This window comes from Geotrypetes seraphini, chromosome 16 (genome assembly GCF_902459505.1).
Source record: "Geotrypetes seraphini chromosome 16, aGeoSer1.1, whole genome shotgun sequence".
Taxonomy (NCBI): Eukaryota; Metazoa; Chordata; class Amphibia; order Gymnophiona; family Dermophiidae; genus Geotrypetes; species Geotrypetes seraphini.
Window position 1 is genome coordinate 23,159,089 of NC_047099.1, and position 21,218 is coordinate 23,180,306.

A 21,218-nucleotide genomic window follows, 5' to 3' on the forward strand; every position below is an offset into this window, starting at 1 on the left:
AGGTATGCGCAGGGCAACTGAGCATACCCTGGGCTAAGCCTTTTTTTTTTTTTATGGTAAGCATTGGATCATTAAGTTTCTTGCCTCAGAATACAAGAAGCCATAGTGGAATTTGAAACCTGGCTCCCCCAGTTCTCAGTACATTGCTCTAACCATTAGGCTCCTCCATCAAATAAAAAAAGCACTTCCTGCTAAAAAAAATGGCTATTGTGTTCCCTGCCCTAAATCTAAATCAGAAATCAAATGGAAAAATTTCACTATCTAGAAACTTGTCCATCAGCAAAACAAAAGACTCAGGTGGGACTTGAAACCAGAATCTTTGAATCTCTTTTACCAACTAAAAGTCCAATGCGCTACAGAGCCACTACATGCTTTAGGAGCACTAATTACATCTCAAATCAGCAAACAAGTACAAAAAACTATCTATGTAGAAATGTGTCTATCAGCAACATAAATGACTCAGGTGGGACTCAAACCCACAACCTTTGAATCTCTTTAACCAACTAGAAGTCCAATGCGCTATCCATTGCGCTACAGAGCCACTACATGCTTTAGGAGCACTAATTACATCTCAAATCAGCAAACAAGTACAAAAAACTATCTATGTAGAAATGTGTCTATCAGCAACATAAATGACTCAGGTGGGACTCGAACCCACAACCTTTGAATCTCTTTTACCAACTAGAAGTCCAATGCGCCACAGAGACACTATATAATTGAGGAGCACTAATTACATCTCAAATCAGCAAACAATTGCAAGAAACTATCTACGTAGACATTTGTCCATCAGCAACATTAATGACTCAGGTGGGACTCGAACCCACAACCTTTGAATCTCTTTAACCAACTAGAAGTCCAATGCGCTATCCATTGCGCCACAGAGCCACTATATGCTTGAGGAGCACTAATTACATCTTAAATCAGCAAACAAGTGCAAGAAACTATCTATGTAGAAACTTGTCCATCAGCAAAATAAATGACTCAGGTGGGACTCGAACCCACAACCTTTGAATCTCTTTAACCAACTAGAAGTCCAAAGCGCCACAGAGACACTATATAATTGAGGAGCACTAATTACATCTCAAATCAGCAAACAATTGCAAGAAACTATCTATGTAGACACTTGTCCATCAGCAACATTAATGACTCAGGTGGGACTCGAACCCACAACCTTTGAATCTCTTTAACCAACTAGAAGTCCAATGCGCTATCCATTGCGCCACAGAGCCACTATATGCTTGAGAAGCACTAATTACATCTTAAATCAGCAAACAAGTGCAAGAAACTATCTATGTAGAAACATGTCCATCAGCAAAATAAATGACTCAGGTGGGACTCGAACCCACAACCTTTGAATCTCTTTAACCAACTAGAAGTCCAATGCACTATCCATTGCACCACAGAGCCACTACATGCTTTAGGAACACTAATTACATCTCAAATCAGCAAACAAGTGCAAGAAACTATCTATATAGAAATGTGTCTATCAGCAACATAAATGACTCAGGTGGGACTCGAACCCACAACCTTTGAATCTCTTTTACCAACTAGAAGTCCAATGCGCCACAGAGACACTATATAATTGAGGAGCACTAATTACATCTCAAATCAGCAAACAATTGCAAGAAACTATCTATGTAGACACTTGTCCATCAGCAACATTAATGACTCAGGTGGGACTCGAACCCACAACCTTTGAATCTCTTTAACCAACTAGAAGTCCAATGCACTATCCATTGCACCACAGAGCCACTACATGCTTTAGGAGCACTAATTACATCTCAAATCAGCAAACAAGTGCAAGAAACTATCTATGTAGAAATGTGTCTATGAGCAACATAAATGACTCAGCTGGAACTCGAACCCACAACCTTTCAATCTCTTTAACCAAATAGAAGTCCAATGCGCCACAAAGACACTATATAATTGAGGAGTACTATTACATCTCAAATCAGCAATCAAGCATCAAGAAACTGTTTATGTAGACACGTGTCCATCAGCAAAATAAATGACTCAGGTGGGACTCGAACCCACAACCTTTGAATCTCTTTTATCAACTAGAAGTCCAATGCGCCACAGAAACACTATATAATTGAGGAGCACTAATTACATCTCAAATCAGCAAACTATCTATGTAGAAACTTGTCCATCAACAAAATAAATGACTCAGGTGGGACTCGAACCCACAACCTTTGAATCTCTTTTACCAACTAGAAGTCCAATGCGCCACAGAGACACTATATAATTGAGGAGCACTAATTACATCTCAAATCAGCAAACAATTGCAAGAAACTATCTATGTAGACACTTGTCCATCAGCAACATTAATGACACAGGTGGGACTCGAACCCACAACCTTTGAATCTCTTTAACCAAATAGAAGTCCAATGGGCTATCCATTGCGTCACAGAGCCACTATATGTTTGAGGAGCACTAATTACATCTCAAATCAGCAAACAAGTGCAAGAAACTATCTATGTAGAAATGTGTCTATCAGCAACATAAATGACTCAGGTGGGACTCGAACCCACAACCTTTGAATCTCTTTTACCAACTAGAAGTCCAATGCGCCACAGAGACACTATATAATTGAGGAGCACTAATTACATCTCAAATCAGCAAACAATTGCAAGAAACTATCTATGTAGACACTTGTCCATCAGCAACATTAATGACTCAGGTGGGACTCGAACCCACAACCTTTGAATCTCTTTAACCAACTAGAAGTCCAATGCGCTATCCATTGCGCCACAGAGCCACTATATGCTTGAGAAGCACTAATTACATCTTAAAACAGCAAACAAGTGCAAGAAACTCTCTATGTAGACACTTGTCCATCAGCAAAACAAATGACTCAGGTGGGACTTCAACCCAGAACCTTTGAATCTCTTTTACCAACTAAAAGTCCAATGCGCTATAGAGCCACTACATGCTTTAGGAGCACTAATTACATCTCAAATCAGCAAACAAGTGCAAGAAACTATCTATGTAGAAATGTGTCTATGAGCAACATAAATGACTCAGCTGGAACTCGAACCCACAACCTTTCAATCTCTTTAACCAAATAGAAGTCCAATGCACTATCCATTGCGCCACAGAGCCACTATATGCTTGAGGAGCACTAATTACATCTTAAATCAGCAAACAAGTGCAAGAAACTATCTATGTAGAAACTTGTCCATCAGCAAAATAAATGACTCAGGTGGAACTCGAACCCACAACCTTTGAATCTCTTTTACCAACTAGAAGTCCAATGCGCTATCCATTGCGCCACAGAGCCACTATATGCTTGAGGAGCACTAATTACATCTTAAATCAGCAAACAAGTGCAAGAAACTATCTATGTAGAAACTTGTCCATCAGCAACATTAATGACTCAGGTGGGACTCGAACCCACAACCTTTGAATCTCTTTATTACCAATTAGAAGTCCAATGCGCCACAGAGACACTATATAATTGAGGAGCACTAATTACATCTCAAATCAGCAAACAATTGCAAGAAACTATCTATGTAGACACTTGTCCATCAGCAACATTAATGACTCAGGTGGGACTCGAACCCACAACCTTTCAATCTCTTTAACCAACTAGAAGTCCAATGCGCTATCCATTGCGCCACAGAGCCACTATATGCTTGAGAAGCACTAATTACATCTCAAATCAGCAAACAAGTGCAAGAAACTATCTCTGTAGACACTTGTCCATCAGCAACATTAATGACTCAGGTGGGACTCGAACCCACAACCTTTGAATCTCTTTAACCAACTAGAAGTCCAATGCGCCACAGAGACACTATATAATTGAGGAGCACTAATTACATCTCAAATCAGCAAACAATTGCAAGAAACTCTCTATGTAGACACTTGTCCATCAGCAACATTAATGACTCAGGTGGGACTCGAACCCACAACCTTTGAATCTCTTTAACCAACTAGAAGTCCAATGCGCCACAGAGACACTATATAATTGAGGAGCACTAATTACATCTCAAATCAGCAAACAATTGCAAGAAACTATCTATGTAGACACTTGTCCATCAGCAACATTAATGACTCAGGTGGGATTCAAACCCACAACCTTTGAATCTCTTTCACAAACTAGAAGCCCGATGCCCTATCCATTGCGCCAAAGAGCCACGACATGTCTCAAGAGCACTAATTACATCTCAAATCAGCAATCAAGCGGCAAGAAACTGTTTATGTAGACACTTGTCCATCAGCAAAATAAATGACTCAGGTGGGACTCGAACCCACAACCTTTGAATCTCTTTTACCAACTAGAAGTCCAATGCGCCACAGAGACACTATATAATTGAGGAGCACTAATTACATCTCAAATCAGCAAACAATTGCAAGAAACTATCTATGTAGACACTTGTCCATCAGCAACATTAATGACTCAGGTGGGACTCGAACCCACAACCTTTGAATCTCTTTAACCAACTAGAAGTCCAATGCGCTATCCATTGCGCCACAGAGCCACTATATGCTTGAGGAGCACTAATTACATCTTAAATCAGCAAACAAGTGCAAGAAACTATCTATGTAGAAACTTGTCCATCAGCAAAATAAATGACTCAGGTGGGACTCGAACCCACAACCTTTGAATCTCTTTAACCAACTAGAAGTCCAATGCGCTATCCATTGCGCCACAGAGCCACTATATGCTTGAGGAGCACTAATTACATCTCAAATCAGAAAACAAGTGCAAGAAACTCCCTATATAGACACTTCTCCATCAGCAAAACAAATGACTCAGGTGGGACTTGAACCCAGAACCTTTGAATCTCTTTTACCAACTAAAAGTCCAATGCACTATCCATTGTGCCACAGAGCCACTATATGCTTTAAGAGCAATAATTACATCTCAAATCAGCAAACAAGTGCAAGAAACAATCTATGTAGAAATTGTCCATCAGCAACATAAATGACTCAGGTGGGACTCGAACCCACAACCTTTGAATCTCTTTTACCAACTAGAAGTCCAATGCGCCACAGAGACACTATATAATTGAGGAGCACTAATTACATCTCAAATCAGCAAACAATTGCAAGAAACTATCTATGTAAACACTTGTCCATCAGCAACATTAGTGACTCAGGTGGGACTCGAACCCACAACCTTTGAATCTCTTTAACCAACTAGAAGTCCAATGCGCTATCCATTGCGCCACAGAGCCACTACACGCTTTAGGAGCACTAATTACATCTCAAATCAGCAAACAAGTGCAAGAAACTATCTATGTAGAAATGTGTCTATCAGCAACATAAATGACTCAGCTGGGACTCGAACCCACAACCTTTCAATCTCTTTAACCAAATAGAAGTCCAATGGGCTATCCATTGCGTCACAGAGCCACTATATGTCTGAGGAGCACTAATTACGGCTCAAATCAGCAAACAAGTGCAAGAAACTATCTATGTAGAAACTTGTCCATCAGCAACATTAATGACTCAGGTGGGACTCGAACCCACAACCTTTGAATCTCTTTAACCAACTAGAAGTCCAATGCGCCACAGAGACACTATATAATTGAGGAGCACTAATTACATCTCAAATCAGCAAACAATTGCAAGAAACTCTCTATGTAGACACTTGTCCATCAGCAACATTAATGACTCAGGTGGGACTCGAACCCACAACCTTTGAATCTCTTTAACCAACTAGAAGTCCAATGCGCCACAGAGACACTATATAATTGAGGAGCACTAATTACATCTCAAATCAGCAAACAATTGCAAGTAACTATCTATGTAGACACTTGTCCATCAGCAACATTAATGACTCAGGTGGGATTCAAACCCACAACCTTTGAATCTCTTTCACAAACTAGAAGCCCGATGCCCTATCCATTGCGCCAAAGAGCCACGACATGTCTCAAGAGCACTAATTACATCTCAAATCAGCAATCAAGCGGCAAGAAACTGTTTATGTAGACACTTGTCCATCAGCAAAATAAATGACTCAGGTGGGACTCGAACCCACAACCTTTGAATCTCTTTTACCAACTAGAAGTCCAATGCGCCACAGAGACACTATATAATTGAGGAGCACTAATTACATCTCAAATCAGCAAACAATTGCAAGAAACTATCTATGTAAACACTTGTCCATCAGCAACATTAGTGACTCAGGTGGGACTCGAACCCACAACCTTTGAATCTCTTTAACCAACTAGAAGTCCAATGCGCTATCCATTGCGCCACAGAGCCACTATATGCTTGAGGAGCACTAATTACATCTTAAATCAGCAAACAAGTGCAAGAAACTATCTATGTAGAAACTTGTCCATCAGCAAAATAAATGACTCAGGTGGGACTCGAACCCACAACCTTTGAATCTCTTTAACCAACTAGAAGTCCAATGCGCTATCCATTGAGCCACAGAGCCACTATATGCTTGAGGAGCACTAATTACATCTCAAATCAGAAAACAAGTGCAAGAAACTCCCTATATAGACACTTCTCCATCAGCAAAACAAATGACTCAGGTGGGACTTGAACCCAGAACCTTTGAATCTCTTTTACCAACTAAAAGTCCAATGCACTATCCATTGTGCCACAGAGCCACTATATGCTTTAAGAGCAATAATTACATCTCAAATCAGCAAACAAGTGCAAGAAACAATCTATGTAGAAATTGTCCATCAGCAACATAAATGACTCAGGTGGGACTCGAACCCACAACCTTTGAATCTCTTTTACCAACTAGAAGTCCAATGCGCCACAGAGACACTATATAATTGAGGAGCACTAATTACATCTCAAATCAGCAAACAATTGCAAGAAACTATCTATGTAAACACTTGTCCATCAGCAACATTAGTGACTCAGGTGGGACTCGAACCCACAACCTTTGAATCTCTTTAACCAACTAGAAGTCCAATGCGCTATCCATTGCGCCACAGAGCCACTACACGCTTTAGGAGCACTAATTACATCTCAAATCAGCAAACAAGTGCAAGAAACTATCTATGTAGAAATGTGTCTATCAGCAACATAAATGACTCAGCTGGGACTCGAACCCACAACCTTTCAATCTCTTTAACCAAATAGAAGTCCAATGGGCTATCCATTGCGTCACAGAGCCACTATATGTCTGAGGAGCACTAATTACGGCTCAAATCAGCAAACAAGTGCAAGAAACTATCTATGTAGAAACTTGTCCATCAGCAAAATAAATGACTCAGGTGGGACTCGAACCCACAACCTTTGAATCTCTTTAACCAACTAGAAGTCCAATGCACTATCCATTGTGCCACAGAGCCACTATATGCTTTAAGAGCAATAATTACATCTCAAATCAGCAAACAAGTGCAAGAAACAATCTATGTAGAAATTGTCCATCAGCAACATAAATGACTCAGGTGGGACTCAAACCCACAACCTTTGAATCTCTTTAACCAACTAGAAGTCCAATGCGCTATCCATTGTGCCACAGAGCCACTATATGCTTTAAGAGCAATAATTACATCTCAAATCAGCAAACAAGTGCAAGAAACTATCTATGTAGAAATGTGTCTATCAGCAACATAAATGACTCAGGTGGGACTCGAACCCACAACCTTTGAATCTCTTTTACCAACTAGAAGTCCAATGCGCCACAGAGACACTATATAATTGAGGAGCACTAATTACATCTCAAATCAGCAAACAATTACAAGAAACTATCTATGTATACACTTGTCCATCAGCAACATTAATGACTCAGGTGGGACTCAAACCCACAACCTTTGAATCTCTTTAACCAACTAGAAGTCCAATGCGCTATCCATTGCTCCACAGAGCCACTATATGCTTGAGGAGCACTAATTACATCTTAAATCAGCAAACAAGTGCAAGAAACTATCTATGTAGAAACTTGTCCATCAGCAAAATAAATGACTCAGGTGGAACTCGAACCCACAACCTTTGAATCTCTTTTACCAACTAGAAGTCCAATGCGCCACAGAGACACTATATAATTGAGGAGTACTATTACATCTCAAATCAGCAATCAAGCATCAAGAAACTGTTTATGTAGACACGTGTCCATCAGCAAAATAAATGACTCAGGTGGGACTCGAACCCACAACCTTTGAATCTCTTTTACCAACGAGAAGTCCAATGCGCCACAGAGACACTATATAATTGAGGAGCACTAATTACATCTCAAATCAGCAAACTATCTATGTAGACACTTGTCCATCAGCAACATTAATGACTCAGGTGGGAATCGAACCCACAACCTTTGAATCTCTTTAACCAACTAGAAGTCCAATGCGCTATCCATTGCGCCACAGAGCCACTATATGCTTGAGGAGCACTAATTACATCTTAAATCAGCAAACAATTGCAAGAAACTATCTATGTAGACACTTATCCATCAGCAACATTAATGACTCAGGTGGGACTCGAACCCACAACCTTTGAATCTCTTTAACCAACTAGAAGTCCAATGCGCTATCCATTGCGCCATAGAGCCACTATATGCTTGAGAAGCACTAATTACATCTCAAATCAGCAAACAAGTGCAAGAAACTATCTATGTAGAAACTTGTCCATCAGCAAAATAAATGACTCAGGTGGGACTCGAACCCACAACCTTTGAATCTCTTTTACCAACTAGAAGTCCAATGCGCCACAGAGACACTATATAATTGAAGAGCACTAATTACATCTCAAATCAGCAAACAATTGCAAGAAACTATCTATGTAGACACTTGTCCATCAGCAACATTAATGACACAGGTGGGACTCGAACCCACAACCTTTGAATCTCTTTAACCAAATAGAAGTCCAATGGGCTATCCATTGCGTCACAGAGCCACTATATGTTTGAGGAGCACTAATTACATCTCAAATCAGCAAACAAGTGCAAGAAACTATCTATGTAGAAACTTGTCCATCAGCAAAATAAATGACTCAGGTGGGACTCGAACCCACAACCTTTGAATCTCTTTAACCAACTAGAAGTCCAATGCACTATCCATTGTGCCAAAGAGCCACTATATGCTTTAAGAGCAATAATTACATCTCAAATCAGCAAACAAGTGCAAGAAACAATCTATGTAGAAATTGTCCATCAGCAACATAAATGACTCAGGTGGGATTCGAACCCACAACCTTTGAATCTCTTTCACAAACTATAAGCCCGATGGCCTATCCATTGCACCACAGAGCCACGACATGTCTCAAAAGCACTAATTATATCTCAAATCAGCAATCAAGCGGCAAGAAACTGTTTATGTAGACACTTGTCCATCAGCAAAATAAATGACTCAGGTGGGACTCAAACCCACAACCTTTGAATCTCTTTAACCAACTAGAAGTCCAATGCGCTATCCATTGCACCACAGAGCCACTACATGCTTTAGGAACACTAATTACATCTCAAATCAGCAAACAAGTGCAAGAAACTATCTATGTAGAAATGTGTCTATCAGCAACATAAATGACTCAGGTGGGACTCGAACCCACAACCTTTGAATCTCTTTTACCAACTAGAAGTCCAATGCGCCACAGAGACACTATATAATTGAGGAGCACTAATTACATCTCAAATCAGCAAACAATTGCAAGAAACTATCTATGTAGACACTTGTCCATCAGCAACATTAATGACTCAGGTGGGACTCGAACCCACAACCTTTGAATCTCTTTAACCAACTAGAAGTCCAATGCGCTATCCATTGCGCCACAGAGCCACTATATGCTTGAGAAGCACTAATTACATCTTAAAACAGCAAACAAGTGCAAGAAACTATCTATGTAGAAACTTGTCCATCAGCAAAATAAATGACTCAGGTGGGACTCGAACCCACAACCTTTGAATCTCTTTAACCAACTAGAAGTCCAATGCGCTATCCATTGCGCCATAGAGCCACTATATGCTTGAGAAGCACTAATTACATCTCAAATCAGCAAACAAGTGCAAGAAACTATCTCTGTAGACACTTGTCCATCAGCAACATTAATGACTCAGGAGGGACTCGAACCCACAACCTTTGAATCTCTTTAACCAACTAGAAGTCCAATGCGCCACAGAGACACTATATAATTGAGGAGCACTAATTACATCTCAAATCAGCAAACAATTGCAAGAAACTATCTATGTAGACACTTGTCCATCAGCAACATTAATGACTCAGGTGGGACTCGAACCCACAACCTTTGAATCTCTTTAACCAACTAGAAGTCCAATGCGCCACAGAGACACTATATAATTGAGGAGCACTAATTACATCTCAAATCAGCAAACAATTGCAAGTAACTATCTATGTAGACACTTGTCCATCAGCAACATTAATGACTCAGGTGGGATTCAAACCCACAACCTTTGAATCTCTTTCACAAACTAGAAGCCCGATGCCCTATCCATTGCGCCAAAGAGCCACGACATGTCTCAAGAGCACTAATTACATCTCAAATCAGCAATCAAGCGGCAAGAAACTGTTTATGTAGACACTTGTCCATCAGCAAAATAAATGACTCAGGTGGGACTCGAACCCACAACCTTTGAATCTCTTTTACCAACTAGAAGTCCAATGCGCCACAGAGACACTATATAATTGAGGAGCACTAATTACATCTCAAATCAGCAAACAATTGCAAGAAACTATCTATGTAAACACTTGTCCATCAGCAACATTAGTGACTCAGGTGGGACTCGAACCCACAACCTTTGAATCTCTTTAACCAACTAGAAGTCCAATGCGCTATCCATTGCGCCACAGAGCCACTATATGCTTGAGGAGCACTAATTACATCTTAAATCAGCAAACAAGTGCAAGAAACTATCTATGTAGAAACTTGTCCATCAGCAAAATAAATGACTCAGGTGGGACTCGAACCCACAACCTTTGAATCTCTTTAACCAACTAGAAGTCCAATGCGCTATCCATTGAGCCACAGAGCCACTATATGCTTGAGGAGCACTAATTACATCTCAAATCAGAAAACAAGTGCAAGAAACTCCCTATATAGACACTTCTCCATCAGCAAAACAAATGACTCAGGTGGGACTTGAACCCAGAACCTTTGAATCTCTTTTACCAACTAAAAGTCCAATGCGCTGTAGAGCCACTACACGCTTTAGGAGCACTAATTACATCTCAAATCAGCAAACAAGTGCAAGAAACTATCTATGTAGAAATGTGTCTATCAGCAACATAAATGACTCAGCTGGGACTCGAACCCACAACCTTTCAATCTCTTTAACCAAATAGAAGTCCAATGGGCTATCCATTGCGTCACAGAGCCACTATATGTCTGAGGAGCACTAATTACGTCTCAAATCAGCAAACAAGTGCAAGAAACTATCTATGTAGAAACTTGTCCATCAGCAAAATAAATGACTCAGGTGGGACTCGAACCCACAACCTTTGAATCTCTTTAACCAACTAGAAGTCCAATGCACTATCCATTGTGCCACAGAGCCACTATATGCTTTAAGAGCAATAATTACATCTCAAATCAGCAAACAAGTGCAAGAAACAATCTATGTAGAAATTGTCCATCAGCAACATAAATGACTCAGGTGGGACTCGAACCCACAACCTTTGAATCTCTTTAACCAACTAGAAGTCCAATGCACTATCCATTGTGCCACAGAGCCACTATATGCTTTAAGAGCAATAATTACATCTCAAATCAGCAAACAAGTGCAAGAAACTATCTATGTAGAAATGTGTCTATCAGCAACATAAATGACTCAGGTGGGACTCGAACCCACAACCTTTGAATCTCTTTTACCAACTAGAAGTCCAATGCGCCACAGAGACACTATATAATTGAGGAGCACTAATTACATCTCAAATCAGCAAACAATTACAAGAAACTATCTATGTATACACTTGTCCATCAGCAACATTAATGACTCAGGTGGGACTCAAACCCACAACCTTTGAATCTCTTTAACCAACTAGAAGTCCAATGCGCTATCCATTGCTCCACAGAGCCACTATATGCTTGAGGAGCACTAATTACATCTTAAATCAGCAAACAAGTGCAAGAAACTATCTATGTAGAAACTTGTCCATCAGCAAAATAAATGACTCAGGTGGAACTCGAACCCACAACCTTTGAATCTCTTTTACCAACTAGAAGTCCAATGCGCCACAGAGACACTATATAATTGAGGAGTACTATTACATCTCAAATCAGCAATCAAGCATCAAGAAACTGTTTATGTAGACACGTGTCCATCAGCAAAATAAATGACTCAGGTGGGACTCGAACCCACAACCTTTGAATCTCTTTTACCAACGAGAAGTCCAATGCGCCACAGAGACACTATATAATTGAGGAGCACTAATTACATCTCAAATCAGCAAACTATCTATGTAGACACTTGTCCATCAGCAACATTAATGACTCAGGTGGGAATCGAACCCACAACCTTTGAATCTCTTTAACCAACTAGAAGTCCAATGCGCTATCCATTGCGCCACAGAGCCACTATATGCTTGAGGAGCACTAATTACATCTTAAATCAGCAAACAATTGCAAGAAACTATCTATGTAGACACTTATCCATCAGCAACATTAATGACTCAGGTGGGACTCGAACCCACAACCTTTGAATCTCTTTAACCAACTAGAAGTCCAATGCGCTATCCATTGCGCCATAGTGCCACTATATGCTTGAGAAGCACTAATTACATCTCAAATCAGCAAACAAGTGCAAGAAACTATCTATGTAGAAACTTGTCCATCAGCAAAATAAATGACTCAGGTGGGACTCGAACCCACAACCTTTGAATCTCTTTTACCAACTAGAAGTCCAATGCGCCACAGAGACACTATATAATTGAAGAGCACTAATTACATCTTAAATCAGCAAACAATTGCAAGAAACTATCTATGTAGACACTTGTCCATCAGCAACATTAATGACACAGGTGGGACTCGAACCCACAACCTTTGAATCTCTTTAACCAAATAGAAGTCCAATGGGCTATCCATTGCGTCACAGAGCCACTATATGTTTGAGGAGCACTAATTACATCTCAAATCAGCAAACAAGTGCAAGAAACTATCTATGTAGAAACTTGTCCATCAGCAAAATAAATGACTCAGGTGGGACTCGAACCCACAACCTTTGAATCTCTTTAACCAACTAGAAGTCCAATGCACTATCCATTGTGCCAAAGAGCCACTATATGCTTTAAGAGCAATAATTACATCTCAAATCAGCAAACAAGTGCAAGAAACAATCTATGTAGAAATTGTCCATCAGCAACATAAATGACTCAGGTGGGATTCGAACCCACAACCTTTGAATCTCTTTCACAAACTATAAGCCCGATGGCCTATCCATTGCACCACAGAGCCACGACATGTCTCAAAAGCACTAATTATATCTCAAATCAGCAATCAAGCGGCAAGAAACTGTTTATGTAGACACTTGTCCATCAGCAAAATAAATGACTCAGGTGGGACTCGAACCCACAACCTTTGAATCTCTTTAACCAACTAGAAGTCCAATGCGCTATCCATTGCACCACAGAGCCACTACATGCTTTAGGAACACTAATTACATCTCAAATCAGCAAACAAGTGCAAGAAACTATCTATGTAGAAATGTGTCTATCAGCAACATAAATGACTCAGGTGGGACTCGAACCCACAACCTTTGAATCTCTTTTACCAACTAGAAGTCCAATGCGCCACAGAGACACTATATAATTGAGGAGCACTAATTACATCTCAAATCAGCAAACAATTGCAAGAAACTATCTATGTAGACACTTGTCCATCAGCAACATTAATGACTCAGGTGGGACTCGAACCCACAACCTTTGAATCTCTTTAACCAACTAGAAGTCCAATGCGCTATCCATTGCGCCACAGAGCCACTATATGCTTGAGAAGCACTAATTACATCTTAAAACAGCAAACAAGTGCAAGAAACTATCTATGTAGAAACTTGTCCATCAGCAAAATAAATGACTCAGGTGGGACTCGAACCCACAACCTTTGAATCTCTTTAACCAACTAGAAGTCCAATGCGCTATCCATTGCGCCATAGAGCCACTATATGCTTGAGAAGCACTAATTACATCTCAAATCAGCAAACAAGTGCAAGAAACTATCTCTGTAGACACTTGTCCATCAGCAACATTAATGACTCAGGAGGGACTCGAACCCACAACCTTTGAATCTCTTTAACCAACTAGAAGTCCAATGCGCCACAGAGACACTATATAATTGAGGAGCACTAATTACATCTCAAATCAGCAAACAATTGCAAGAAACTATCTATGTAGACACTTGTAAATCAGCAACATTAATGACTCAGGTGGGACTCGAACCCACAACCTTTGAATCTCTTTAACCAACTAGAAGTCCAATGCGCCACAGAGACACTATATAATTGAGGAGCACTAATTACATCTCAAATCAGCAAACAATTGCAAGAAACTCTCTATGTAGACACTTGTCCATCAGCAAAACAAATGACTCAGGTGGGACTTCAACCCAGAACCTTTGAATCTCTTTTACCAACTAAAAGTCCAATGCACTATAGGGCCACTACATGCTTTAGGAGCACTAATTACATCTCAAATCAGCAAACAAGTGCAAGAAACTATCTATGTAGAAATGTGTCTATGAGCAACATAAATGACTCAGCTGGAACTCGAACCCACAACCTTTCAATCTCTTTAACCAAATAGAAGTCCAATGCGCCACAAAGACACTATATAATTGAGGAGTACTATTACATCTCAAATCAGCAATCAAGCATCAAGAAACTGTTTATGTAGACACGTGTCCATCAGCAAAATAAATGACTCAGGTGGGACTCGAACCCACAACCTTTGAATCTCTTTTACCAACGAGAAGTCCAATGCGCCACAGAGACACTATATAATTGAGGAGCACTAATTACATCTCAAATCAGCAAACTATCTATGTAGACACTTGTCCATCAGCAACATTAATGACTCAGGTGGGAATCGAACCCACAACCTTTGAATCTCTTTAACCAACTAGAAGTCCAATGCGCTATCCATTGCGCCACAGAGCCACTATATGCTTGAGGAGCACTAATTACATCTTAAATCAGCAAACAATTGCAAGAAACTATCTATGTAGACACTTATCCATCAGCAACATTAATGACTCAGGTGGGACTCGAACCCACAACCTTTGAATCTCTTTAACCAACTAGAAGTCCAATGCGCTATCCATTGCACCACAGAGCCACTACATGCTTTAGGAACACTAATTACATCTCAAATCAGCAAACAAGTGCAAGAAACTATCTATGTAGAAATGTGTCTATCAGCAACATAAATGACTCAGGTGGGACTCGAACCCACAACCTTTGAATCTCTTTTACCAACTAGAAGTCCAATGCGCCACAGAGACACTATATAATTGAGGAGCACTAATTACATCTCAAATCAGCAAACAATTGCAAGAAACTATCTATGTAGACACTTGTCCATCAGCAACATTAATGACTCAGGTGGGACTCGAACCCACAACCTTTGAATCTCTTTAACCAAATAGAAGTCCAATGCGCTATCCATTGCGCCACAGAGCCACTATATGCTTGAGAAGCACTAATTACATCTTAAAACAGCAAACAAGTGCAAGAAACTATCTATGTAGAAACTTGTCCATCAGCAAAATAAATGACTCAGGTGGGACTCGAACCCACAACCTTTGAATCTCTTTAACCAACTAGAAGTCCAATGCGCTATCCATTGCGCCATAGAGCCACTATATGCTTGAGAAGCACTAATTACATCTCAAATCAGCAAACAAGTGCAAGAAACTATCTCTGTAGACACTTGTCCATCAGCAACATTAATGACTCAGGTGGGACTCGAACCCACAACCTTTGAATCTCTTTAACCAACTAGAAGTCCAATGCGCCACAGAGACACTATATAATTGAGGAGCACTAATTACATCTCAAATCAGCAAACAATTGCAAGAAACTATCTATGTAGACACTTGTCCATCAGCAACATTAATGACTCAGGTGGGACTCGAACCCACAACCTTTGAATCTCTTTAACCAACTAGAAGTCCAATTGCGCCAAAAAGCCACTACATGCTTTAGGAGCACTAATTACATCTCAAATCAGCAATCAAGCGGCAAGAAACTGTCTATGTAGACACTTGTCCATCAGCAACATAAATGACTCTGGTGCGACTGGAACCCACAACCTTTGAATCTCTTTAACCAACTAGAAGTCCAATGCGCTATCCATTGCGCCAAAAAGCCACTACATGCTTTAGGAGCACTAATTACATCTCAAATCAGCAATCAAGCGGCAAGATACTGTCTATGTAGACACTTGTCCATCAGCAAAACAAATGACTCAGGTGGGACTGGAACCCACAACCTTTGAATCTCTTTTACCAACTAGAAGTCCAAGGCGCTATCCATTGTGCCAAAAAGCCACTACATGCTTTAGGAGCACTAATTACATCTCAAATCAGCAATCAAGCGGCAAGAAACTGTCTATGTAGAAACTTGTCCATCAGCAACATAAATGACTCTGTTGGGACTAGAACCCACAACATTTGAATCTCTTTAACCAACTAGCAGTGCAACTCGCTAGCCATTGAGCCACAGAGTAATATAGCAAATAAAAGCAGATAAAGACCTGAATGGTCCATCCAGTCTGCCCATTAATTGAGAACATATTCTCTTTCTATATGAACTCTTGAGAACAAGACGCAGATGTGTCCAAAGAGTTCTAGTCAGCATTTGCTGAGTTGTTGCTTTAGCTTTTTTTTCTCATCTCTCTCCACACATTGCTCATCACCTTTAAATGCCACAGCGCCCATCTCTGGCTTTCTTAATTTCAGTGACACATGTGAAAACCGCTTTATCACCTTGTTTTACACTCTCCTGCTATTTTTTCCCTCCCGCTCTCACTTTTCCCCCCTCCTGATGCATTTGGTAAAGATGAGCGCACATTCTGCTCTTTTTCAGGGACTCTGTGCTTTGTAACACTGAGCCTTGCAATTTTCTTTACAATTTCTTTAGAATATCATAAGATGAAAAGGAAGCTTCTCTTTCCTTTTTTAGCAAATAAAAAGGTGTTACCATATGTTATTTCTCTTTTTAGTTTCATCTCTCTCTTCCCACCCCATCTGTATATCCTTAGGGTACTTGCTTATGTCAACACTAAGGGCTCCTTTTATGAAGCTGCGTTAGGGCATTGAGCTGGCTTTAGTTCTAGCCACGTAGCGCGCGGTAATATCCTGCGTGCGCTAAAAACGCTAGCACACCTTAGTATGTGTATGTGTGTGTGCGCATGTGTGTATATATGTGTGTATGTGTCTGTGCATGTGTGCATATGTATGTGTGTGCATATGTGTGTGTGTGCATGTGTGTATATGTATGTGTGCATGTGTGTATGTGTCTGTGTGTGTGCATGTGTGTATATATGTGTGTATGTGTCTGTGTGTGTGCATGTGTGTATATATATGTGTGTGTGTGCATGTGTGTATATATGTGTATGTGTGTGCATGTGTGTATATGTGTGTGCATGTGTATATGTGTGTGTGCATGTGTGTATATGTGTGTGTGTGCATGTGTGTGTATGTGTGTGCGCATGCGTGTATATGTATGTGTGTGTGTGCATGTGTGTATATATGTGTATGTGTGTGTGCATGTGTGTGTGTCTCTGTGTGTACATCTGTGTATATATGCGTGTGTATGTGTGTGTGCATGTGTGTATATGTATGTGTGTGTGTGCATGTGTGTATATATGTGTGTATGTGTCTGTGTGTGTACATGTGTGTATATATGTGTATGTGTGTGCATGTGTGTATATCTAAGTGTTTGTGCATGTGTGTATATGTATATGTGTGTGTATGTGTGTGTGCATGTGTGTATATATGTGTGTGTGTACGCATGTGTGTATATGTATGTGTGTATATATGTGTTTGTGTGTGCATGTGTGTATATGTATGTGTATATATGTGTATGTGTGTCCATGTGTGTATATGTCCTATTAACTCTCCTCTTCCCCCCTCTTAAATTCAATCAATTTGTACCTCGCTTAATCTATTGTAAACCGCATAGAACTTAACGGTATTGCGGTATATAAACTGTTATTATTATTATTATTATTATTATTAAAAGGAGCCCTAAGATTTTCTGTTCCAGTGAACTACTTTCTCAGGAGTAAGTTACCATTTTGTACTGATAATATAGACTTATATTTTCATAAGCTTCTGCCAACTTTATATTTTCAATTGCTTTTTCAAAAGCTGCTTAATTTTGGTATTTACTTGTATTAATTTTTTAGTTTTATATCCTGTCCTTTCCAGGAGCCCAGAACAAGTTTCAAGAATACATACATGCTAGTACAAGGGGCATCTCACAACAGACAGACTCTAGAGCACAGGTGTCAAAGTCGGTCCTCGAGGGCCAGACTCCAGTCGGGTTTTCAGGATTTCCCCAATGAATCTGCATGAGATCTATTTGCATGCACTGCTTTCAATGCATATTCATTGGGGAAATCCAGAAAACCCAACTGGATTCGGCCCTCGAGGAGGGACTTTGACACCCCTGCTCTAGAGTCTAGACCAGTGTCTCTCAAAGTTTTTTTTAGCTCTGGCACACTAAACAGAGCAAATGGTTTTCACGGTACATAATTGAAAGTATAAGATTGCAAAACCAACAGAAAATTAAATTTGAGAGTTATTTATTGAAAGTTCTTTACGCTATATATGGGTAAGTGTAACAACGGTGAAACTAAATTATATAATAGAATTGATAATCAATGTGATGGATGTGCTTGTTTTTGAGTGCAAATTAACTCAAAACATGGCTCAAGAGGATCCAAGATGGCGACTTGACTGGAAGTGCGCCGAGAGCGCCATCCTAGAATTTTGCTTCGGCAAAAGATTTCCTACAAGACATGCCGAAACAGAGAGGCCGGAGCGCCGTTGCCGCCTCACGGTGCTCATGAGATCGTGCAAGCAAACAATTCAACTTGTGTGAAGCGAGTGGGAGTCAGGAAGCCCTGAAGAAAAGGTTGTGTACTGTGAAACGTTGGCTAGTAAACAAGACGCCACTTTAAAGCTTTCTAACACAGTTGTCAATGTTGCTATATAACAGGGGTAGGGAACTCCGGTCCTCGAGAGCTGTATTCCAGTCGGGTTTTCCCCAATGAATATGCATTGAAAGTAATGCATGCAAATAGATCCCATGCATATTCATTGGGGAAATCCTGAAAACCCCAACTGGAATACGGCTCTCGAGGACCGGAGTTCCCTACCCCTGCTATATAACATCTCAGTCCCACCTTGAAAATTAGCATAGTGGCAATTGTATATTCTCTACGAAGTTTTTTCTGCCGATGATGTGGGTGGAGGTTTGAGCATTTATGCTTTGCCAGAACAAACCTGGGGCTTTTTCTTCCGTTGAGATAATACTCTCAGCCGAATAAGTGGAGCAAGTTATTTATTGATATTTACCCACTTTTCACCCTTTGAAGATTCGGAGAGAGAACCATCGGCTCAGTTGTGATGTGACACGTGTATACCGTATGTACTTGTATTGCAAGACCTTGCTTGTATATCAAGTTAAATTTTAATAAAATGTTTTGTTTGTCTTGCAAAACGGTGTCAGGTCAAAAGCGCGCCAGGACAAAGGCGCGCCCAGACAATTGAGCGCAACGCGCGCCGGCGCGCCGCTCCGCTCTAAATTAATTACTGTTTTTACTGCTCCAATGGGGGGGGGCGTGGGGGGGAACCCCCCCCACTTTACTTAATAGACATCGCGCCGCGTTGTGGGGGGTTGTAACCCCCCACATTTTACTGAAAACTTCACTTTTTCCCTGATTTTAGGGAAAAAGTTCAGTTTACAGTAAAATGTGGAGGGTTACAACCCCCCAAAACCCCCACGACGCCGGCGCGATCTCTATTAAGTAAACTGGGGGGGCTCCCCAACAAAACCCCCCATCGGAGCCCCTAAAAACTGTAATTTAGAGCGGCGCGGAGGCGCACGCTGCGCTCAATTGTCGGCGCGCGCTTTTGTCTTTCGCGCCGTTGTCTATGAACCTTGCAAAACACTTGCATACCAAGGTTTTACTGTATAACACGCCATTTAAAATGAAAAATAAATAAGTCAGTAAAAATAAAGGAAATAAAAAAGTAGATGAAGATTTGAGCCATTTGTGAGTTATGGTACTCACACGGTTATCTGAGGATCCTAGTAATGATTCCTATGGAAAAATAAGAACCCCCAGGTTCTCTGAATAAATTAAAACGCCCCAAATCCCTTGGAGGTGTCAATTTACATTACATTACATTACGGATTTCTATTCCGCCTATACCTTGCAGTTCAAGGCGGATTACAAAAGATTTGACTGGACATTTCCAGTGATGATCACATTACAGAGGATTTTACTGGACATTTTCCAGTGAGGATACAATTTTTTTTTTTTTTTTTTTCTTGGGGATCTTATGGGTTGGATAGAAAACTGACAGTGCCTAGCTGTGTGATATTAGCAAATGGAATACAGTTAGAGTAGGCAAGATTACAATCTTTTTATGGTCTGTTTACTTGAAGGGTGATTAGGTGTGATATTTGGGGGAGGATTATCTGGTGGTAGATGAGTTCTGTCGAGGTAGGTGAATTATCTGGGGGTAGGTGAACTTAGCTGGAGGTAGGTGAAGTGGTTTAAGGTTTTTGGATGAATTTTTTAAAAAGCAGGGTTTTAATTTCCCTGATCTCTTCCTTTACCATAAGGCATTCATTCGTCACAGACTGGCTCACCCCCACCAACTCTGCGGATGTCCCTCGCTGGCTATCCCTGGAACGTGACTTGATGTTTCCCATTCTTCCCTCCAGACTACTTGGGTATTATTGTGAGGGTGGTCTTGAATTTAAGCTTAGGTGGTAGGGCATTATTGGTGAGGGAGTCCATGACAGTCCTGGGAGTAAAATTGGTGACTATTGCTTGTACAACAGCACGAAAGTCAGATGATGATAGCACTGGTTTCACACGGTACAATAAGTGTATCTAAGCAAAACATATTTGCACTTTTTTTACCACTTGACAACTCATAGTAAGCCCTAGGTCCAATTTTACTCCCAGGACTGTCATGGACTCCCTCACCAATAATACCCTACCTCCTAAGCTTAAATTCAATCCTAGAATTAGGCATTCCTTTGAACAACTAACTTATCTCGACTCTTTACAGCAGGGGTGTCCAACCTTTTGGTTTCCCTGGGCCGCATTGGCTGAAAAAAA

The 21,218-nt window shown here is 40.5% G+C and overlaps 38 non-coding genes across 38 annotated transcripts; all 38 read right to left on the bottom strand.

Moving 5' to 3' along the window:
- Nucleotides 1–455: 455 nt before the first annotated feature.
- TRNAR-UCU lies at nucleotides 456–541 on the bottom strand. The gene is given in 2 exon segments: nucleotides 456–491; nucleotides 505–541. It is a non-coding gene; the product is annotated as a tRNA-Arg (tRNA).
- A 258-nt stretch (nucleotides 542–799) lies between these two features.
- TRNAR-UCU lies at nucleotides 800–885 on the bottom strand. The gene is given in 2 exon segments: nucleotides 800–835; nucleotides 849–885. It is a non-coding gene; the product is annotated as a tRNA-Arg (tRNA).
- Nucleotides 886–1,143: 258 nt separating this feature from the next.
- On the bottom strand, nucleotides 1,144–1,229 carry TRNAR-UCU. Its single transcript is given in 2 exon segments — nucleotides 1,144–1,179; nucleotides 1,193–1,229. It is a non-coding gene; the product is annotated as a tRNA-Arg (tRNA).
- Nucleotides 1,230–1,321: 92 nt separating this feature from the next.
- On the bottom strand, nucleotides 1,322–1,407 carry TRNAR-UCU. The gene is given in 2 exon segments: nucleotides 1,322–1,357; nucleotides 1,371–1,407. It is a non-coding gene; the product is annotated as a tRNA-Arg (tRNA).
- A 258-nt stretch (nucleotides 1,408–1,665) lies between these two features.
- Nucleotides 1,666–1,751, bottom strand: TRNAR-UCU. The gene is given in 2 exon segments: nucleotides 1,666–1,701; nucleotides 1,715–1,751. It is a non-coding gene; the product is annotated as a tRNA-Arg (tRNA).
- Nucleotides 1,752–2,672: 921 nt separating this feature from the next.
- Nucleotides 2,673–2,758, bottom strand: TRNAR-UCU. Its single transcript is given in 2 exon segments — nucleotides 2,673–2,708; nucleotides 2,722–2,758. It is a non-coding gene; the product is annotated as a tRNA-Arg (tRNA).
- Nucleotides 2,759–3,194: 436 nt separating this feature from the next.
- Nucleotides 3,195–3,280, bottom strand: TRNAR-UCU. Its single transcript is given in 2 exon segments — nucleotides 3,195–3,230; nucleotides 3,244–3,280. It is a non-coding gene; the product is annotated as a tRNA-Arg (tRNA).
- A 260-nt stretch (nucleotides 3,281–3,540) lies between these two features.
- TRNAR-UCU lies at nucleotides 3,541–3,626 on the bottom strand. The gene is given in 2 exon segments: nucleotides 3,541–3,576; nucleotides 3,590–3,626. It is a non-coding gene; the product is annotated as a tRNA-Arg (tRNA).
- A 769-nt stretch (nucleotides 3,627–4,395) lies between these two features.
- TRNAR-UCU lies at nucleotides 4,396–4,481 on the bottom strand. The gene is given in 2 exon segments: nucleotides 4,396–4,431; nucleotides 4,445–4,481. It is a non-coding gene; the product is annotated as a tRNA-Arg (tRNA).
- A 92-nt stretch (nucleotides 4,482–4,573) lies between these two features.
- Nucleotides 4,574–4,659, bottom strand: TRNAR-UCU. The gene is given in 2 exon segments: nucleotides 4,574–4,609; nucleotides 4,623–4,659. It is a non-coding gene; the product is annotated as a tRNA-Arg (tRNA).
- A 92-nt stretch (nucleotides 4,660–4,751) lies between these two features.
- On the bottom strand, nucleotides 4,752–4,837 carry TRNAK-UUU. The gene is given in 2 exon segments: nucleotides 4,752–4,787; nucleotides 4,801–4,837. It is a non-coding gene; the product is annotated as a tRNA-Lys (tRNA).
- Nucleotides 4,838–5,094: 257 nt separating this feature from the next.
- Nucleotides 5,095–5,180, bottom strand: TRNAR-UCU. The gene is given in 2 exon segments: nucleotides 5,095–5,130; nucleotides 5,144–5,180. It is a non-coding gene; the product is annotated as a tRNA-Arg (tRNA).
- A 947-nt stretch (nucleotides 5,181–6,127) lies between these two features.
- Nucleotides 6,128–6,213, bottom strand: TRNAR-UCU. Its single transcript is given in 2 exon segments — nucleotides 6,128–6,163; nucleotides 6,177–6,213. It is a non-coding gene; the product is annotated as a tRNA-Arg (tRNA).
- Nucleotides 6,214–6,305: 92 nt separating this feature from the next.
- On the bottom strand, nucleotides 6,306–6,391 carry TRNAR-UCU. Its single transcript is given in 2 exon segments — nucleotides 6,306–6,341; nucleotides 6,355–6,391. It is a non-coding gene; the product is annotated as a tRNA-Arg (tRNA).
- A 92-nt stretch (nucleotides 6,392–6,483) lies between these two features.
- On the bottom strand, nucleotides 6,484–6,569 carry TRNAK-UUU. The gene is given in 2 exon segments: nucleotides 6,484–6,519; nucleotides 6,533–6,569. It is a non-coding gene; the product is annotated as a tRNA-Lys (tRNA).
- Nucleotides 6,570–6,826: 257 nt separating this feature from the next.
- On the bottom strand, nucleotides 6,827–6,912 carry TRNAR-UCU. The gene is given in 2 exon segments: nucleotides 6,827–6,862; nucleotides 6,876–6,912. It is a non-coding gene; the product is annotated as a tRNA-Arg (tRNA).
- Nucleotides 6,913–7,182: 270 nt separating this feature from the next.
- On the bottom strand, nucleotides 7,183–7,268 carry TRNAR-UCU. The gene is given in 2 exon segments: nucleotides 7,183–7,218; nucleotides 7,232–7,268. It is a non-coding gene; the product is annotated as a tRNA-Arg (tRNA).
- Nucleotides 7,269–7,359: 91 nt separating this feature from the next.
- TRNAR-UCU lies at nucleotides 7,360–7,445 on the bottom strand. The gene is given in 2 exon segments: nucleotides 7,360–7,395; nucleotides 7,409–7,445. It is a non-coding gene; the product is annotated as a tRNA-Arg (tRNA).
- A 755-nt stretch (nucleotides 7,446–8,200) lies between these two features.
- On the bottom strand, nucleotides 8,201–8,286 carry TRNAR-UCU. Its single transcript is given in 2 exon segments — nucleotides 8,201–8,236; nucleotides 8,250–8,286. It is a non-coding gene; the product is annotated as a tRNA-Arg (tRNA).
- A 92-nt stretch (nucleotides 8,287–8,378) lies between these two features.
- TRNAR-UCU lies at nucleotides 8,379–8,464 on the bottom strand. Its single transcript is given in 2 exon segments — nucleotides 8,379–8,414; nucleotides 8,428–8,464. It is a non-coding gene; the product is annotated as a tRNA-Arg (tRNA).
- A 436-nt stretch (nucleotides 8,465–8,900) lies between these two features.
- TRNAR-UCU lies at nucleotides 8,901–8,986 on the bottom strand. The gene is given in 2 exon segments: nucleotides 8,901–8,936; nucleotides 8,950–8,986. It is a non-coding gene; the product is annotated as a tRNA-Arg (tRNA).
- A 270-nt stretch (nucleotides 8,987–9,256) lies between these two features.
- On the bottom strand, nucleotides 9,257–9,342 carry TRNAR-UCU. Its single transcript is given in 2 exon segments — nucleotides 9,257–9,292; nucleotides 9,306–9,342. It is a non-coding gene; the product is annotated as a tRNA-Arg (tRNA).
- A 258-nt stretch (nucleotides 9,343–9,600) lies between these two features.
- Nucleotides 9,601–9,686, bottom strand: TRNAR-UCU. The gene is given in 2 exon segments: nucleotides 9,601–9,636; nucleotides 9,650–9,686. It is a non-coding gene; the product is annotated as a tRNA-Arg (tRNA).
- A 92-nt stretch (nucleotides 9,687–9,778) lies between these two features.
- TRNAR-UCU lies at nucleotides 9,779–9,864 on the bottom strand. The gene is given in 2 exon segments: nucleotides 9,779–9,814; nucleotides 9,828–9,864. It is a non-coding gene; the product is annotated as a tRNA-Arg (tRNA).
- Nucleotides 9,865–10,633: 769 nt separating this feature from the next.
- TRNAR-UCU lies at nucleotides 10,634–10,719 on the bottom strand. Its single transcript is given in 2 exon segments — nucleotides 10,634–10,669; nucleotides 10,683–10,719. It is a non-coding gene; the product is annotated as a tRNA-Arg (tRNA).
- Nucleotides 10,720–10,811: 92 nt separating this feature from the next.
- TRNAR-UCU lies at nucleotides 10,812–10,897 on the bottom strand. Its single transcript is given in 2 exon segments — nucleotides 10,812–10,847; nucleotides 10,861–10,897. It is a non-coding gene; the product is annotated as a tRNA-Arg (tRNA).
- A 436-nt stretch (nucleotides 10,898–11,333) lies between these two features.
- TRNAR-UCU lies at nucleotides 11,334–11,419 on the bottom strand. Its single transcript is given in 2 exon segments — nucleotides 11,334–11,369; nucleotides 11,383–11,419. It is a non-coding gene; the product is annotated as a tRNA-Arg (tRNA).
- A 91-nt stretch (nucleotides 11,420–11,510) lies between these two features.
- Nucleotides 11,511–11,596, bottom strand: TRNAR-UCU. Its single transcript is given in 2 exon segments — nucleotides 11,511–11,546; nucleotides 11,560–11,596. It is a non-coding gene; the product is annotated as a tRNA-Arg (tRNA).
- Nucleotides 11,597–12,351: 755 nt separating this feature from the next.
- On the bottom strand, nucleotides 12,352–12,437 carry TRNAR-UCU. The gene is given in 2 exon segments: nucleotides 12,352–12,387; nucleotides 12,401–12,437. It is a non-coding gene; the product is annotated as a tRNA-Arg (tRNA).
- Nucleotides 12,438–12,529: 92 nt separating this feature from the next.
- On the bottom strand, nucleotides 12,530–12,615 carry TRNAR-UCU. Its single transcript is given in 2 exon segments — nucleotides 12,530–12,565; nucleotides 12,579–12,615. It is a non-coding gene; the product is annotated as a tRNA-Arg (tRNA).
- A 436-nt stretch (nucleotides 12,616–13,051) lies between these two features.
- On the bottom strand, nucleotides 13,052–13,137 carry TRNAR-UCU. The gene is given in 2 exon segments: nucleotides 13,052–13,087; nucleotides 13,101–13,137. It is a non-coding gene; the product is annotated as a tRNA-Arg (tRNA).
- Nucleotides 13,138–13,407: 270 nt separating this feature from the next.
- Nucleotides 13,408–13,493, bottom strand: TRNAR-UCU. The gene is given in 2 exon segments: nucleotides 13,408–13,443; nucleotides 13,457–13,493. It is a non-coding gene; the product is annotated as a tRNA-Arg (tRNA).
- Nucleotides 13,494–13,751: 258 nt separating this feature from the next.
- Nucleotides 13,752–13,837, bottom strand: TRNAR-UCU. The gene is given in 2 exon segments: nucleotides 13,752–13,787; nucleotides 13,801–13,837. It is a non-coding gene; the product is annotated as a tRNA-Arg (tRNA).
- A 92-nt stretch (nucleotides 13,838–13,929) lies between these two features.
- On the bottom strand, nucleotides 13,930–14,015 carry TRNAR-UCU. Its single transcript is given in 2 exon segments — nucleotides 13,930–13,965; nucleotides 13,979–14,015. It is a non-coding gene; the product is annotated as a tRNA-Arg (tRNA).
- A 909-nt stretch (nucleotides 14,016–14,924) lies between these two features.
- TRNAR-UCU lies at nucleotides 14,925–15,010 on the bottom strand. The gene is given in 2 exon segments: nucleotides 14,925–14,960; nucleotides 14,974–15,010. It is a non-coding gene; the product is annotated as a tRNA-Arg (tRNA).
- A 92-nt stretch (nucleotides 15,011–15,102) lies between these two features.
- TRNAR-UCU lies at nucleotides 15,103–15,188 on the bottom strand. Its single transcript is given in 2 exon segments — nucleotides 15,103–15,138; nucleotides 15,152–15,188. It is a non-coding gene; the product is annotated as a tRNA-Arg (tRNA).
- Nucleotides 15,189–15,446: 258 nt separating this feature from the next.
- Nucleotides 15,447–15,532, bottom strand: TRNAR-UCU. The gene is given in 2 exon segments: nucleotides 15,447–15,482; nucleotides 15,496–15,532. It is a non-coding gene; the product is annotated as a tRNA-Arg (tRNA).
- Nucleotides 15,533–15,624: 92 nt separating this feature from the next.
- On the bottom strand, nucleotides 15,625–15,710 carry TRNAR-UCU. The gene is given in 2 exon segments: nucleotides 15,625–15,660; nucleotides 15,674–15,710. It is a non-coding gene; the product is annotated as a tRNA-Arg (tRNA).
- Between the last annotated feature and the right edge of the window lie 5,508 nt (nucleotides 15,711–21,218).